The sequence below is a fragment of the Chiloscyllium plagiosum genome, unplaced genomic scaffold (assembly GCF_037043375.1).
Source record: "Chiloscyllium plagiosum isolate Xiang-an unplaced genomic scaffold, Cpla_swu_hap1 HiC_scaffold_3, whole genome shotgun sequence".
NCBI classification, from domain to species: Eukaryota; Metazoa; Chordata; class Chondrichthyes; order Orectolobiformes; family Hemiscylliidae; genus Chiloscyllium; species Chiloscyllium plagiosum.
The window spans coordinates 102,900,388-102,919,267 of NW_028270141.1; the positions used below are offsets into that span (position 1 = coordinate 102,900,388).

At 41.8% G+C, this 18,880-nt stretch overlaps 1 long non-coding RNA gene across 2 annotated transcripts in view; it reads right to left on the reverse strand.

Moving 5' to 3' along the window:
• LOC122548065 (uncharacterized) overlaps nt 1–18,880 on the reverse strand; it is a 125,696-nt gene that overhangs the window by 16,834 nt on the left and 89,982 nt on the right. For both annotated transcript variants that reach the window (XR_015754198.1, XR_015754195.1), the window contains exon 3: nt 18,011–18,121. This is a non-coding gene — a long non-coding RNA (uncharacterized LOC122548065). The remainder of the gene's footprint in view (nt 1–18,010; nt 18,122–18,880) is intronic.

The window sequence follows — 18,880 nt, forward strand, 5'->3', positions numbered from 1 at the left end:
CCTACATCCTTTTCCTCAAACATTCCCTCACTGGATTTTAGATTATGGGCTTTCCTCATCCGAGCCCTCTTCAGCATCTGAAGTCTCTTTTAGCTGCCGAATTTAAGCCAGTATTCCATGTCTCTCTCATCTTTGTCCCTTTCTTTATTTTTGACCTCATTCTGATAAATCTCTAGTTTCAGTCTCTTAAATTATCCTTCCTATGCTCCTTCTTCTCTCTCAGATGTTTATTCTTTTCTTTTCCTGAAGCCTTTTTATCTCTATTGCCTGTTTTTAAATTTCCTTTTCTATCTCAAGATGCCTCAATTTTATTTTATGTTCAAGACGCATTAACTGTAATTGAATTTGCACTAACTCCACTGAATTACCATTTGCTGTAATTATACCCCCTTGCATTCCCACCAGACTTGTTAAGCCAATGCCATCTTATTTTATACTAAGAGAAAATTGGCACAATGCTTTTATCCTTTACCAAATAATCTTACTCCACATCCAATCTCACATTATCAGCATTTAAAGTTTTCAGACCCCAAGTTGTCAAACTTTTGTCACATCTGAATTGGGAAGGGAGTGTGATAATCAAGTCCCACTATTCTACAAGTCATGACGTGTATCACTATCAAATTAAACCACCAAAATGATTGCTTTGTCTGGCTGACTACTAATCAAGCCAAACATAATTCATAACAAAGTTCATCAAACTCCAAAATAACAATTAATTGTAAATAAACTTATTCTTTAAAAAAAATCAAAAATGGACCACTTGTTACTATACAACATAAGCTATACTCCTTTAAAAGCTCAAACACCAAGGCATTCTTGAATAAGAAAGACAAAAACAGATGGTTTGACACAAATACAAGTGTGGAGAAAAACAGACAGGGAAAAAGAAATTCTGCAGTTCAAGAATCCAGACACAAGGGTTTGATAAATTGTTTCTCATATTCTTTTGCTTTTACTTTGTGATGGTGATTGTAGAGTGATGGTCAATCTCTAATTCAGGAGCTGATCGGGTAGAACTAGGCATTTTCCTGTATTCATACACTTTTTTTTCAGAGTCTTTAAGTTTTGTCTTTTGCATTGTCAGAAAGAGACAGAAACAGAAAAAAGGACCAGCATGAGGCATAAGGGCCTGGTGCGTGGTTAATGTGGCGAGTTTAGGACGATAACATGACAGCGCCCGCTTCACCTTATAGAGATAAACCTACTGTGAAAGTTGTCAAAGAAAAATACACTTAGCTGATTTCTGGTAAGATTTAGCCTAAAGTCTCAGCTGGAACCCAGAACTTATCTGGAAACTCTGTACCATTAGCTCTTGAGCTACATGCATATTTTTAAGCAATGAAGTACAGTTACATCGATCTGAGAAAGAAGTAAAATAATCAAACACAGATTAATCAAATCATTGAACACTACATCTTTCCCACTTTTAACTGAAAATCTTAATTTGAATTGATTCATTTTTAACAACAAACATATATATGTCAAGTCGTTATTTGGATTTCAACTTGTCTGTTTTCTCTAAGTACAGAAATAGAATTTAAAATAAGAAGGGTTCTGCAATCTGTGATAAGATCCATAAATTTAATGTTGTGATTCTTTGAGATCAACTTGGTGAGGTAGGTGATCATTCCTGAAGAAGGGCTTATGCCCGAAACATCGATTCTCCTGTTCTCTGGATGCTGCCTGACCTGCTGCGCTTTTCCAGCAACACATTTCCAGCAGGTGATCAATATCCATCAAAGAAAGGGAAATGTATCTTCATTTATCATTATCCTCATTTGTTAATTAAATTCTCCTTCTGACTGAAGCATACATTATGAAATATAAAGATGTATAAAGAAAATTATATCATGAACACTGATAAAGTTGCTCCTGCAGTCTTGCGTGCATGTTCCGTGCATCCTTAATCCACCATTTTCACTGAAAGGTCAGTCAAAATAAGGAGCCTCACAAGGGCTTCAAATGTGCACATACTATATTCCACTGCTGGCAAATTCCTGGCCACAATATTGACAAAAATTCTCCCTCTTTCCAGTATGTCCTTTTTTCCAACTCTTAATCACAAAAGGCATCCCAAAGGCTTTGTCACATAGATCAGATTTAAAAGTTTGTTCACTTTAGTGCATCAGCAGATGTCCCTGCAGGGAGTATGAAGTCAGAAGCAAAGCTTTACATTCCTCACACTCAAAGATCTCTTTTCTCTTTTCAGAATGTGTATTTCAACAATTTGACTGAACATTTTGCTCCTGTAGGGTTGCAGCCAAATAAATATTTTCAATTAATCAGTCAGTTTATTGGTTTTTGTACCAATTTTACATTTAGAAGTTAATTACCACATATTGGTTGATGGTCTCATCATTTCCCCAGACCTCTTTGCCCCAAGTATTTTTCAGGAACACTTACCACCATATTAAATGTGGGTGGATCTCCCGTGGGCTGCTTGAATACTTGCTTCCCTTTTTATTGCACACAGGCACATCAGCCTAATCTAGAGTTTCCTTTTGTAATGGCATATACATGCTGCGTCTCATTCTGAGGCACATTACTCTACTTGTTAAAACTGCTTCTTCTTTGATGGCCTGCACATCTTTGCAAAATAGCTCCACTTAAGGGCATGAATTGTATTTTCTCCCTGGAACTGATCGTGGCACTGTGACTTGGTAAACATTTCCACAATTTGGTCACTGTTTTGATGATATCTGACAGCAATGGGAGATTGAAAGCTAAAGCTCTCGATAAGGAAAATTAATTCTGACAAGCGGCAAAATCCAAAGTACCTATCGGAGGAATTCGGGAAGAAACAGTCACAAGGAAAGACTAATTTAATTGAGGAAATGTGCTTATTATGTCTAAGACCAGACTTTCCCACATAAATATCATGCCAAGTTTCTCACCAAGATAGCTTTGCTGCTATCCTTTTGCAATCCAAGTAACAACTTGACTTATATATGTTTGTCGTTTAAAATGATTCAATTCAAATTAGGATCTTTCTCACTTTGATCACTTTAACATTCCAGAATATTTACAACTGTCCTCCTATCCTCCTTTAACTTCCACTACACCTATTCATGGCCATCTCAATGCTGGGAGAATCTCCCTCCATCACTTGGATATTTCTAGCCAATGTGTTCAGACACGTTAATAGGTGGTGTCATCTTGAAAAATATCCATGTGATAGAGTCCATAGATATGATATGTCCATAAGGATGCATGGAACATACATGCAGAACTACAGAAGCAATTTTATCAGTGTTCATGATAGAGGAGGTGGTGCTGGATGTCTTCAAACACATAACAGTCGATAAATCCCTAGGACCTGATCAGGTATACCCTAGAACTCTGTGGAAAGCTAGGTAAGTGATTGTTGAGCCTCTTGCTAAGATATTTATATCATCGATAGACACAGCTGAGATGCCAGAAGACTGGAGGTTGGCTAAGATGGTGCCACTATTTAAGAAAGGATGTAAAGAAAAGTCAGGGAACAACAGACCAATAAGTCTGACATCAGTGGTGGGCACGTTGTTGGAGGGAATCCTGAGGGACAGGATTTACATGCATTTGGAAAGGCAAGGACTGAATAGCGATAGTCAGCGTGGCCTTGTGCGTGGGGAATCATGTATCTCAGACATGATTGAGTTTTTTGAAGAAGTAACAAAGAGGTTTGATAAGGACAGAGCGGTAGATGTGATCTATGTGGACTTCAGGAAGGCGTTCGACAAGGTTTCCCATGGGAGACTGATTAACAAGGTCAGATCTCATGTAATACAGGGAGAACTAGCCATTTGGATAGTGGTGGTGGAAGGTTGTGTTTCAGACTGGAGGCCTGCGACCAGTCGTGTGCCACAAGAATCAGTGCTGGGTCTACTATTTTTCATCATCTTATGTAAATGATTTGAATGTGAACATAGGAGGTATAGTTAGTAAGTTTGTAGATGACACCAAAATTGAAGGTGTAGTGGACAGCAAAGAAGGTTACCTCACAATACAACAGCATCTAGATCAGATGGGGCAATGGGCTGAGAAGTGGCAGATGGAGTTTAATTCAGATAAATGTGAGGTGCTGCATTTTGGAATAGCAAATCTTAGCAGGGCTTATACACTTAATAGTAAGGTCCTAGGGAGTGCTGCTGAACAAAGAGACCTTGGAGTGCAGGTTCATAGCTCCTTGAAAGTAGACTCACAGGTGGATAGGATAGTGAAGGAGTGTTTCCTTTATCGGTCAGAGTATTGAGTATAGGAGTTGGAAGGTCATATTGTGGCTATTCAGGGCATTGGTGAGGCCACTTTTGGAATATTGTGCGCAATTATGGTCTCCTTCCCATTGGAAGGATGTTGTGAAACTTGAAAGGGTTCAGAAAGGATGTTGCAAGGTTTGGAGGATTTGAGCTATAGGGTGAGGCTGAATACGCTGGGGCTGTTATCCCTGGAGCATCGGAGGCTGAGGGGTGACCTCATACGAGGGGCATGAATACGATAAATGAACAAAGTTTTTTCCCTGAGGTGGAGGAGTCCAGAACTCGAGGGCATAGGTTTAGGGTGAGGGAGAAAGATGTAAAAGAGACCAAAGGGACAATCTTTATTCTTTTATAAGAAGCAAGCGGGTAACTAGAGAAAGGATTGGTCCACTAAAAGATAATGAAGGAAGGCTGTGTGCCGAACCTGAGAGAATTGGTGAGATTCTGAATGATTACTTTGCATCAGTGTTCACTGAGAGGAACATGATGAATCTTGAGATTAGAGATAGAAGTTTGATTAGTCTGGATCACGTTGGCATAAGTATGGAAGATGTGTTGGGTAGGCTAGAGGTTATTAAGGTGGACAAATCCCCAGGACCGGATGGGATCTATCCCAGGTTGTTGAGGGAGGCAAGAGAGGAAATAGCTGGGGCCCTGACAGATATCTTTGTGGCATCCTTAAATACAGGTGAGGACTGAGGACTGGAAGGTTGCTCATGTGGTCTCCCTTTACAAGAAGGGTAGTAAGGATACTCCGGATAACTGCAGACCAGTGAGCTTGACATCGGTAGTGGAGAAGTTGCTGGAGAGGGTACTAAGAGATAGGATCTATTTATATTTAGAAAAGAATGGGCTTATCAGTGATAGACAACATGGTTTTGTGCGGGGGAGATCGTGCCTTACCAACTTAATAAAGTTCTTCGAGGAAGTGACCAAGTTGATAGATGAAGGAAGGGCTGTTAATGTCATATACATTGACTTTAGTGTTTGATAAGGGTCCCCATGGTAGACTAATGGAAAAAGTGAAGTCACATGGTGTGCACGGTGTTCTAGCTAGGTGGGCAAAGAACTGGTTGAACAACAGGAGACGGAGAGTAGTAGTTGAAGGGTGTTTCTCAAAATGGAGAAAGGTGACCAGTGATGTTCCACAGGATCAGTGTTGGGGCCACTGTTGTTTTTAATATACATAAATGATCTAGAAGAGGGCACTCTTGGTATGATCAGCAAGTTTTCAGATGATACAAAGATTGATGGAGTAGCAAAAAGCCTAAGGGACTGTCAGAGAATACAGGAGGATATAGATAGACTAGAGAGTTGGGCGGAAAAGTGGCAGATGGATGTCAATCCAGACAAATGTGAGGTGATGCATTTAGGCAAGTCTAATTCAAGAGCAAATTATTCAATGAATGAAAGAGCCTTGGGAAAAGCTGATGGGCAGAGAGGTCTGGGAGTGCAGGTCCATTGTATCCTGCTGCATAGGTGGATAGAGTGGCCAAGAAGGCAGATAGTATGCTTGCCTTCATTGGACGGGGTATTGAGTATAAGAGCTGGGAAGTCATGTTTAAATTGTACAAGACATTGGTTCGGCCGTATTTAGAATACTGTGTACAGTTCTGGTCGCCACATTACCAAAAGGATGTGGACGCTTTGGAGAGGGTGCAGAGAAGGTTTACAAGGATGCTGCCTGGTATGGAGGGTGCTAGCTATGAAGAGAGGTTGAATAGGTTAGGTTTATTTTCACTAGAAAAAAGGAGATTGAGGGGGGACCTGATTGGGGTTTACAACATCATGAAGGATAGACAGGGTGCATAGAGACAAGCTTTTTCCCAGTGTGAAGGATTCAGTAACGAGAGGTCATGCTTTCAAGGTGAGAGGTGGAAAGTTTAAGGGGAATACACATGGTAAGTACTTCACACAGAGGATGGTGGGCATTTGGAACGTGGTGCCAGCAGAGGTGGCAGAGGCAGGCACGGCAGATTCATCTAAGCTGCATCTGCACAGTTGCATGAGTAGGTGGGGAGCAGAGGGATACAAATGCTTAGGAATTGACCGACAGGTTTAGACAGTACATTTGGATCGGCTCAGGCTTGAAAGGCTGAAGAGCCTGTTCCTGGGCTGTAAATTTTCTTTGTTCTTTGTTCTTTTTACGCAGAGGTTGCTACGTATATGAAATGAGTTGCCAGAGGAAGTGGTAGAATCTGGTACAGTTGCAGCAATTAAAAGGCATCTGGATGGGTATATGAATAGGAAGGGTTTAGAGAGATATGGGGCAAGTCATGGAATCATAGAGTCATAGAGATGTACGGCATGGATCAGAACCTTCAGTCCAACCCATCCATGCCGACCAGATATCCCAACCCAATCTAGTCCCACCTGCCAGCACCTGGCCCATATCCCTCCAAACCCTTCCTATTCATATACCCATCCAAATGCCTTTCAATTGCTGCAATTGTACCAGCCGCCACCACTTCCTCTGACAGCTCATTCCATACACATACCACCCTCTGTATGAAAAAGTTGCCCCATAGGTCCCTTTTATATCTTTCTCCTGACCCTAAACCTATGCCCTCTCCTTCTGGACCCCAGGGAAAATACTCTGTCTATTTATCCTATCCATGCCTCTCATAATTTTGTAAACCTCTATAAGGTCACCCCTCAGCCTCCGACGCTCCAGGGAAAACAGCCCCAGCCTGTTCAGCCTCTCCCTATAGCTCAAATCCTCCAACCCTGACAATATTCTTGTAAATCTTTTCTGAACCCTTTCAAGTTTCACAACATCATTCCGATAGGAAGGAGACCAGAATTGCATGCAATATTCCAACAGTGGCCTAACCAATGTCCTGTACAGCCGCAACATGACCTCCCAAATCCTATACTCAATATTCTGACCAATAAAGGAAAGCATACCAAATGCCTTCTTCACTATCCTATCTATCTGCGACTCCACTTTCAAGGAGCTATGAACTTGCACTCCAAGATCTCTTTGTCCAGCAACGCTCCCTAGGACCTTACTATGAAGTGTATATGTCCTGCTAAGATTTGCTTTCCCAAAATGCAGCACCTCACATTTATCTGAATTAAACTCCATCTGCCACTTCTCAACCCATTGGCTCATCTGATCAAGATCCTGTTGTAATCTGAGATAACCTTCTTCACTGTCCACTACACCTCTAATTTTGGTATCATCTGCAAATTTACTAACTATACCTCTTATGTTTGATCCAAATCATTTATGTAAATGACAAAAAGTAGAGGACCTAGCACCGATCCTTGTGGCATTCCATTGGTCACAGGCCTCCAGTCTGAAAAACAACCCTCCACCACCACCCTTTGTCTTCCACCTTTGAGCTAGTTCTGTATCCTATTGGCTAGTTCTCCCTGTATTCCGTGACATCTAACTTTGCTGACCAGTCTCCCATGGGGAACCTTGTCAAACGCCTTACTGAAGTCCTTACAGATCACATCTACCACTCTGCCCTCATCAATCTTCTTTATTACTTCTTCAAAAAACTCAATCAAGTTTGTGAGACATGGTTTCCCACGCACAAATTCATGTTGACTGTCCCTAATCAGACCTTGCCTTTCCAAATACATGTACATCCTGTCCCGCAGGATTCCCTCCAACAACTTGCCCACCACCAAGGTCAGGCTCAGTGGTCTATAGTTCCCTGGCTTATCCTTACCACCCTTCTTAAACAGTGGCACTACATTTGCCAACCTCCAGTCTTCCAGCACCTTAGCTGTGACTATCGATCATATAAATATCTCAGCAAGAGGTCCAGCAATCACTTCTCTAGTTTCCCACAGAGTTCTAGTGTACACCTGATCAGGTCCTGGGGATTTATCCACCTTTACCCATTTCAAGACATCCAGCACTTCCTCCTCTGTAATATGGACATTTTGCAAGGTGTCACCATCTATTTCCCTACATTCTCTATCTTCCATGCCCATTTCCACAGTAAACACTGATGCAAAATACTTGATTAGTATCTCCCCTATTTTCTGCGGCTCCACACAAAGGCTGCCTTGCTGATCTTTGAGGGGCCCTATTCTCTCCCTAGTTACCCTTTTGTCTTTAATGTATTTGTAAAAACCCTTTGGATTCTCCTTAATTCTATTTGCCAAAGCTATCTTTTGTCCCCTTTTTGCCCTCCTGATTTCCCTCTTAAGTATACTCTTACTTCCTTTATATTCTTCTAAGGATTCACTCAATCTATCCTGTCTATACCTGACATATGCTTCGTTCTTTTTCTTAACTAAACCCTCAATTTCTTTAGTCATCCAGCATTCCCTATACCTACCAGCCTTCCCTTTCACCCTGACAGGAATATACTTTCTCTGGATTCTTATTATCTCATTTCTGAAGGCTTCCCATTTTCCAAGCGTCCCTTTACCTGCGAAAATCAGCCCCCAAACAGCTTTCGAAAGTTCTTGCCTAATACCATCAAAGTTGGCCTTTCTCCAATTTAGAACTTCAACTTTTAGATCTGGTTTATCCTTTTCCATCACTATTTTAAATCTAATAGAATTATGGTCGCTGGCCCCAAAGTGCTCCCCCACTGACACCTCAGTCACCTGCCCTGCCTTATTTCCCAAGAGTAGGTCAAGTTTTGCACCTTCTCTAGTAGGTACGTCCACATACTGTATCAGAAAATTGTCTTGAACACACTTAACAAATTCCTCTCCATCTAAACCCTTAACATTATGGCAGTCCCAGTCTATGTTTGGAAAGTTAAAATCCCCTACCATAACCACCCTATTATTCTTGCAGATAGCTGAGATCTCCTTACAAGTTTGTTTATCAATTTCCCTCTGACTATTAGGGAGTCTGTAATACAATCCCAATAAGGTGATCATCCCTTTCTTATTTCTCAGTACCACCCAAATAACCTCCCTGGATGTATTTCTGGGAATACCCTCCCTCAGTACAGCTATAATGCTATCCCTTATCAAAAATGCCACTCCCCCTCCTCTTTGTCTATTTCTGCAGCATTTGTATCCTGGAATATTAAGCAGCTGCCAGTCCTGCCCATCCCTGAGCCATGTTTCTGTAATTGCTATGATATCCGAGTCCCATGTTCCTAACCATGCCCTGAGTTCATCTGCCTTTTCTGTTAGGCCTCTTGCATTGAAATAGACGCAGTTGAATTGATTAGTCCTACCTTGTCCCTGCCAGCCCTGACTGTTTGACTCACTTCTGTTCTCAACTGTACCAGTCTCAGATTGATCTCTTTCCTTACTATCTCCCTGGGTCCCACCCCCCCACCTTACTAGTTTAAATCCTCCCGAGCAGCTCTAGCAAATCTCCCTGCCAATATATTAGTCCCCTTTCAATTTAGGATCAATCCGTCCTTCTGGTACAGGTCACTTCTACCCCAAAAGAGATTCCAATGATCCAAAAATGTGAATCCTTCTCCAATACATCAGCTCCTCAGCCATGCATTCATCTGCTCTATTGCCCTATTCCTGCCCTCACTAGTTCGTAGCACCAGGAGTAATCCAGATATTACTAGTCTTGAGGACCTCCTTTTTAAATTCCTGCCTAACTCTCTGTAATCTCCCTTCAGAATCTCAACATTTTCCCTTCCTCGGTCATTGGTTCCAATGTGGACAATGACATCTTGCTGGCCCCTCTCCCCCGCGAGAACATTCTGCACCTTCTCTGAGACATCCTTGATCCTGGCACCAGGGAAGCAACACACCATTCTGCTTTTTCTCTGCTGGCCACAGAAACATCTGTCTGTAACTCGGACTAGAGAGTCCCCTAACACAATTGATCTCTTCGAACCCGACATGATACGAAGATAGGTGGAGTTGTGGACAGTGAGGAGGGCTGTTGTCGGCTGCAGAGGGACTTAGATATGATGCAGAGCTGGGCTGAGGAGTGGCAGATGGAGTTCAACCCTGCCAAGTGTGAGGTTGTCCATTTTGGAAGAACAAATAAGAATGCGGAATACAGGGTTAATGGTAGGGTTCTAAGTCAGGTGGAGGAACAGAGGGATCTTGGGGTCTATGTACATAGATCTTTGAAGGTTGCCACTCAGGTGGATAGAGTTTGTAAGAAGGCCTATGGAGTATTATCGTTCATTAGCAGAGGGATTGAATTCAAGAGTCGTGAAGTGATGTTGCAGCTGTACAGGACTTTGGTTAGGCCACAGTTGGAGTACTGTGTGCAGTTCTGGTCGCCTCACTTTAGGAAAGATGTGGAAGCTTTGGAGAGGGTGCAGAGAAGATTTACCAGGATGTTGCCTGGAATGGAGAGGAAGTCGTACGAGGATAGGTTGAGAGTTCTCGGCCTTTTCTCGTTGGAACGGCGAAGGACGAGGGGTGACTTGATAGAGGTTTATAAGATGATCAGAGGAATAGATAGAGTAGACAGTCAGAAACTTTTTCCCCGGGTACAACAGAGTGTTACAAGGGGACATAAATTTAAGGTGAAGGGTGGAAGGTATAGGGGAGATGTCAGGGGTGGGTTCTTTACCCAGAGAGTGGTGGGGGCATGGAATGCGCTGCCCGTGGGAGTGGTAGAGTCGGAATCATTGGCGACCTTTAAGCGGCATTTGGATAGGTACATGGATGGGTACTTAATCTAGGTTAGAAGTTCGGCACAACATCGTGGGCCGAAGGGCCTGTTCTGTGCTGTATTGTTCTATGTTCTATGTTCTATACCCCTTGTTGCATTAGAGCCAGTCTCAATACCAGAAACTTGGCTGTTCGTGCTATGTTCCATTTTGAATCGATCACCCCCAACATTTTCCAAAACAGCATACTCTGTTTGAAATAGGGAAAGCCACAGAAGACTCCAGCACTAACGGCTTACCTCTTTTACCTTTCCTGGAGTTAACCCCATCTATGTGACTGTATCTGAGACTTTCCCCCCCCTTCCTATAACTGCCATCCTTCACATACTGGCTGGCAAATGGGACTAGATTAGGTTAGGATATCTGATCGGCATGGACGAGTCAGACTGAAGGGTCTGTTTCAATCTGTACATCTCTATGACTCTATGGCTCTATATTATGATACGTCTCTGAAGCAGGTAGGGCTGAACCCAAGCCTCCTGGCTCAGAGGTATAGACGCAACCATTGCACCACAAGAGCCATGCTCCACTCTTTATGCTTTATACTATGTAACTATCTACTGCCTTGAGATAAACTCAGAATGCCCTTTGTAAAAACATAAAGAGTGACTCCCTTAATTAGTCAAAGTGAGATTTTTGCTTGGCAAATGCCTGGTTGACAGCCCAATTCCCCACACTGATATTCCTGTCTTTCCAAATGTGCTGAATAAGGTTCACATCAAGAAAACTTGATGTGGAAGTCAGAGTGACTTCAGTTTGCTACATTGCCTAAAAATAAGGGGAAGCAGATTTCAGACTGAGTTGAGGAAGAACTTCTTCACCAAAAGTCTTGTGTGTCTGTGGAATTCCCTGCCCGGTGACACAGTTGAGGCTACCTCATTGAATGTTTTTAAGGCAAACGTAGACAGATGTTAGAACAGTAAAAGCATTAAGGGTTAAGTTGAGCAGGTGGGTAAGTGGAGCTGAGTTAATGAAGAGATCAGCTATGATCTTACTGAATGACAGAGTGGGCCAGATGGCCTACTCCTGCTCCTACCTCTTACATTCTAAAGGACCTCAATGTTGGACACTGGGCACCAACATCTCAGGACATGCTCCATAGGCACTGCCACAGGACCAGGCTGCATTTCTAAGCTCTTCACTCGTCATATCGTTCATTCATTTTGACCAAACCTGAATGCTCATGGCATTAGTGCCTTGGATTGCCATGCATTTTCGTGCCTTGGCCCTTCATCCAGAGATATAGGGTTCACATTACTTCTGTCCTGTCTTGTTGTTTAACACAGATAGAAAGCCAGGAAGCTTGACACTGCTGTCAGCTGGCCTCAGTCAAGTCAATGTGTCAAGCCTTCAGTCAGGAGTCCCAGCACAGTAAATCAAGGGCAGACACCAGTAATATTTCAAGGGCTTAGGCATGGTCAGTTAGCTGTTCAAAATACTCAAAGGTCAGTAAACTCTCCACATTAGGGGCAAGAAGTTGATTGTCAGGCAGTCCACTACCCATTTTGACTCTTTATGCCCTACTGTGGGCTGCTTTCCTTCTAGTGTGAGTAAGAGGCTGGTGTTAAGGGAGATGAAAGTGAATGGCATAGCTGTTAGGTTTGGTGCAAGTGAGCAGGGAATGCGGAGGGCTAACATTGGGCATTAGGATCGGTGACAGTCAGTGAGGGAAGATGATGCCATCAATAGTGGGAGTGGTAGAGAATAAACCTTGATGACAGATGGGTACAGTAGCTTAGATGGAGTGCATCTGAGTACCAGATGGTGGCACTTATGCTGGCAGGGTAGAGAAAGGCATTGACCATCTTCCTACAAAGCTGAGATTAGCTGCTCTAATTCTGGTGGCAGTCTTGGAAGAGGCTGGCACAGTCTGGTCATGGCCTCCACTGTTGGTCCTGGGGGACAAGGACCTCCTACAGCAGAACCTCCTGGTCCTTGCCCTCAAAACAGAGTGCCAACTTCCCCCACCTGCCATGTGCAAGGCAAATGTCAGAAACTGTGCAGGGCAGCTCCAGACTGACAGAATGTGTCCAGGTACAAAATAACCTTTTAAAGATGGCTTAGGTGAAAGGGATGCTGGTGAATTCCAGGATATGTTTAAGTGGCTGTTCAGTGGGAATGGCTCACAATAAGCTATGGCCAGATTTGGATGTGAGAGATACCACAGGAGCAGGGGAGATAATTGGTGTGTTGTGTTTGGGAAGATACAACAAGGGAACACATGAGACTTCGAGGCTAAAAACCTTCCGAAAAGCTCAACGTAAATTGGAATTAGCCAAGAAAACCTAAGATTCAGCTCATTGTCAACATTCCCCACCACAACATCTGCTCCCTAGCCAAAAGCTCTATCACTCCCTCTATCTGAGGTTAAGACAGACCCTTTGGAGTATTTATGTTTAATTGATCTTGAGAAAAGTTTCTAAGCCCATTTCCACACCATCATTGAACATCCTGACCTACATTTCTGTCACAGCATTGGTTTACCTCCACCCCCACTACCGCCCCCCAACCGCCCCGCCCCAACTCTGCATCAGCTCAACTGCTGTTGAAACCCTCATCCATGTTTTTCTTATCTCCAGAGTAGATTATTCCACTGGTCTCCTTGTCTGCATCCTACCTTCCACCTTCCATGTACTCGAGTTCATCCAAAACTTTGTTCTTGTTTCTTAAGGCATGCAAATTCCCCAGACCACTTACTGCCTGCAAATCTACATTGGTTTCTTGGCTGCCAATGACTTAATTTTAAAAATCCTCATACTGTGGTTCAAATCCCCACACGGTCTCACTGTTTTTCTCTCTCTCTAACCACTACCAACCCTGCGATCTTCCAGGTCCTCCACACTCCACAAGTCTGTTCTTCTAACTTCCTTTGTCCCACCCCATTGATAATCCTGTTTTCAGCAGCCAAGATACTCTGGAATTCTCTGCTTAAACCCTTCCAACTGCCTCCCACTCTTTCCTCTTGTGAAAGTCCCTGAAACCTATATCTGCAATCACTTCTCCTAACACCTCTTACTTTGACATGGCATTATTTTTTGTCTGATATGTTCCTATGAACACTTTGGTCTCCAAATCTTTGTTAGAGATACTACATAAGGGCAATCTGTCTCTGTCTGATTTTTTTTTTGCTTAAGACAACAGCTGTAAATGAAGGCACGTTTTTGTGAGTTCAATGATGTAGAACTTCAAGTAGACATGTACAGTCACTGAAAACGTGTGTTTCTGGAAACAAGTGAGCAATAATGAAAGTTAGGAAATTTTAAAAAACTCAATTTCCACATCAACTGGTTACAATTTTGTACGATGGTGTATAATATGAACAGTCGGTTTGCTTTTTCTCATGGTGTTGAATGGCAGGAAAATACATGGTCTGAAATCTCTATTTAGTCCCCAGTGGACATGAATCCACAGCCACAACAGAGTTTGAGCTTTCAAAGGTCTAGGTCAAATACATTGAAACTTAAACTATAACTTCAGCAGAGCATTTTTTTAACTTTCAATTTGTGATATAATTAGAACACTGCTGTTGGAAGAATTAGAATCGGGAAGGGAACAAAGGATGCTTTTTCTATTGCGCCTACAAAATTCAAAAACTTCGACAGCAAAAGAACATGAGAAGAATTATCAAGCATAAACAACTAGTTACAAATTGCTGGAAGCATGTTTTGGGTTCTGTTGTTCTCTGAGCTAGTGTGGAAATTATGATCCATTCTGCAGAGCTTACATTGCAGATCTATGAGATACTGGGGGCAGGGTTGGTGGCGAGGTGGAGATTTTGCACAATGAGTTGCGGGGGTGGAGTGGGGGAGAAGGAACAGGAAACAGAAGCATTTTAAATTGGTACTGCTTTCCTCTATGGTCACTGTAAATGGGCCAACTGTACAAGCGAGAGCAGGAAACTCCACAAGCAGCACTAGAACAATCAAAGCATTGATTACGACCAGTAACAATAGTCCTAATGAGCATGAAGCTTTGCCTTTCACACAAAAGGCAGCTTAAGAGAAAAAACATACATTATTTCTTATGATATGACTGTATCCAAAAGAAGATATTATAATGATCATAGCATGCACTTACTCAAATGCAGACAAAGATTGATGGCTGGACATGTGGTCCAAATTGGAATCAGACAACTGCACGCTGTGAGGGGGATACAGGGGAAACCATTATAACTGCAGTTGTTCTCTCCCCCTGCACTTGGAAGGGCTTCTCTCTGTCTGCAGTCTGCAATACAGGTCAAGTGCCTCAGTACTAAAATCTTTTGTGTGATGGCTCAACAGTAGTTTTAAAAATACTGCCAAATTCTTTATCTCTTAAAATCTCAAATTGCATTTGGAGTTATGCTAAAGTGACTGAAAGTAACAAAGACAATGGCCAGATTATTCATTAGGCAGTATATTCTACACAAGTTCTGGCTATTTGCCCCAGTATTAGGCAAACATTTCTTCCACAGATGGCCTTTTAGACAAAATATAATCTGTAATTCTTCCTCAATGGACACAGAAAGGGGCTTAATTTTATTGTGAACATAATTGTTTTCTTTCTAATGGAAAAATGCCTGTGAAACATCAACATATTGCCTAGCACCCATCACTACGATTACAAACAGAATTCAGTGTTAGTACCAATTGTGCAGTTATGTGCCTCCACTGAGACATTTTTATTTCATTAGGGGTGTCAGTTTACAGCTAGTAACAAAGCAGATTGGTTGCTCAGAATGCCTGTTTTGTGCCTTATCACTAGAATCTTTCTTCCATTATCCCAGTCTCTGAATAAAAGTCTTAACTATATTATATTCATGGCTTGTCTTGGTCCTTTATCCAGAGCAACCTGAAATGTGGTTTATTGGAAATCATTACTGAAATTCCAGCACAGCTAAGATTATTGATCTCTGGCCTGTAATGGTTCCCAGACTACTGATGGTGGATGGTGGTTAGGGTTCTGAACGTTGGCAGGGGGTGTGGGGGAAGGGTCGGGAGTGGGGGCAGAGGAAGGCGGAAGGTAAGAAAGAGAGAGGTGGGAGGGGTGCTACTTCAAGGAGACCAGCACGATGTCGGTGACAATTCACTTTTTTCACTTGTTATGAAGCTGTTTTAATATCCTGAAAAGGCACTTAACACTGATCCCTGCATAACATCTGTCAGGGTGCTTCATGTTGGCTGTTTTTCACACTGTGTGGTTGCTGTCAGTTGAGACCTACATGATGACCCTCTGTTTTTTAAGAGACCTCCAAATGTTGCGTGCCAGAGACTGAGTCCATCCCCTTCAACACAGGCACACATACACACACACATATATAAAGCAGCTGTAGTTTTCAGTCCCTGGCTGAACAAACTCTGTGAAATATACAAAGTAGTCAAATAAAATGCAGGGCTATGGGGAGCTAAGATGATAGTGTGCAGCACAAATGACATATGGATTGCTGTCCTTTCTTCTCATTCCTACTTTTTTCACCTCTCACCACATTATTATCTGTTTCATCTAAGGCCATGACACAATTAGACTGGAATTCAAGTAATCAGACACCAGCAAATTAGTTTTTTGCAAGCATTAGGTCAAGTTTGTTTGTGTCTGTTTGGAACAGTTCAATGATATACAGACTAGGCTACAGGAAGTACTGCTTGTTTATGTCGGATGATCAATGAATTCCCCGCAGGTGGGGAAGCTGAAGCTATTTACTTTTGTTTGGGATTAATGTACAACTGTAGATAGGTCTTGTAGCTTTATCATCTCAAAATGTGCCTGAGAGCTTGTATATTAACCATAATTTACCTGCTTAACAGAGTTTATTTCTGTTCACTCAACAAAAATACACTTCCTTAATCTAGCTGAACAGGTACAATACTGAAAATAAGCGTAGCATGTAAAGTAAATCTTGACTTTGTGCAACAGTCTAAAATAAATGATACTTATTTGACAATCTGATTTACCCTTTTTCCCTGATTTATATAGCTGTTAATCGTCTGGTACCAGGAATAAGAGATATTGGTTATAGAGGAGGGTAAATAACAATAACTTGTATTTATTGACTTAGAAGCTTTCCAGGTCTAGTGGTGCATAAAATAGACAAAGATCATGGTTATTGTCTGTTACTGCAAAGAGTGTTTTTCCTGGGTTAGGGCACCAGGCTGCTGCTAGCAGCTAAATTACTTAAGAAGCTTCCGTCTGCATCAAACCCGCAGTTGATCAAGAGACTCGTAATACCTGCCATATCTCGATAGGAAGGGTTTACAAGTTGAAAAATCAGTCAGTTTGCCACAATATGACATATTTTTATGGTTACTTCAATGTAACAAAATATCACAAGATGCTTCACAGAGGTAGTACAAAACCAAATGTTGCACTTAGCCTCAGAGGAAAACATTAGGGACATTATCAAAGGCTTGGTCAAAGAAAGGAGCAACTAAGAAGAAAGTTACAGAGAGAGTTGGAGAATTTCAGAATTTACGTTTAGGCAGCTGAAGGGCCATCACTTGTAAAATGATCAACATCCGAGGTCAGAAGTGGGTGAGTGCAGATATTTTTGAGGTGGTGCGGCTAATGGCGATCAGAGAGATCGGAGGGGCCAGAATATGAAGTATTTTAAAGTGTCAGAGGCAGAGAGATAACCTTATAAAGGTGTATAAAATCATGGGGGGGCATATATAAGGAATAGCCATGGTCTTTTTCTAAGGGTGGAGGTGTCCAAAACTAGATGGCATACGTTTAAAGTGAGAGGGGAAAGATTTAAAAGGGACCTGAAGGGTAAATTTTTCACACAGAGGGTGGTGTGTGAGATTGAAATGAGCTGCCAGAGAGAGTGGTAGAGGCAAGTACCGTTACAACAATGAAAAGACATTTGGGCAAGTACATGATTAAGAAACGTTGAGGGGGATATGGGCCAAATGTAGGCAAATAGGACGAGTTCAGTTTAGGATATCTAATCTGCATGGACAAGTTAGACCGAAGGGTCTAGTTCTGTGTTATAAGATTCCTTCAAAACAGAGAGGATTAACGGGGTATTTAAATGTAAGTGCTTAAAATTATGAAGGATATTAATTAAGTAAATAAGAGAAACTACTTCCGTCGGTGGATTGGCCAGTATGACAATTGGTAAAACAATTACAGACTGTATGAGTGCTGGAAGCAGTTTCAATAGTCGAAGTCAGAAGGGAATTAGACAAATGACTGAAAAGCAACATATGCACTTACCTTTGGGTAGGAACCTGGGCATGGCATTAATTAGACAGCTCTTTCCAGGCGTTGCCTTGGGTGGAATAGCCTCTTTCACAGCTGTATAATCCTAGGATTCTTTATTGACTTCTGTGGAAATAAAGATTGCTACCATCACCTGTTTTATACTTTCTTATTAAGTCAAAATCTATTCCAGTGATGTTCAATATTATTGGAGATTACTTAAACAAGGTAAGAATTCAAATCAAAAGCAGAATACTGTGGATGCTGGAAATTTGATAGAAAAGCACAAAGTGTTGGAGAAACTCAACAGGCTTGATCGCATCTGTGGAGGGAGAAACAGTTAACATTTAGACTCCAGTGTGACTTTGAAAAAGTCATACTGGACACAAAACACTAACTGTTTCTCTCTCCACAGATACTGACAAAGCGGTTGGTTTCTCCAGCACATTCTGTTTTTATTAATAATTCAAATTGATTTAATATATTTCACCTTTTATAAAAATAACTGGCATGGAATTATGATCAATCCTGAACTGAGGTACACAGATAACAAAAAACAACCATGGACAACTGAAGAAATAAGGGACAGCAATTCTTGTAGTGTAGTGGAGGGTTCTGAGCCAGGACACCTAGATTGAGGTCCCACTGCTCTAGAATTGTGTAATAACTTATCTGAACAGGCTGATGGGAAAATATCTAAAACAAAAAGAAAAGACTTCAAAAATGCAAATAAAGCGCAGATCCTGCTGAATAGGAAAGATACAAAGAGCAACAACAGGTCAACAAAGCAGCTTATAAGAGCCACGAAAATGAATTATGAAAGGAAACTTGTCAGAAACATGAAGATCAATAAGAAATTTTATAGTTAGATAAAGGGAAAGAGAG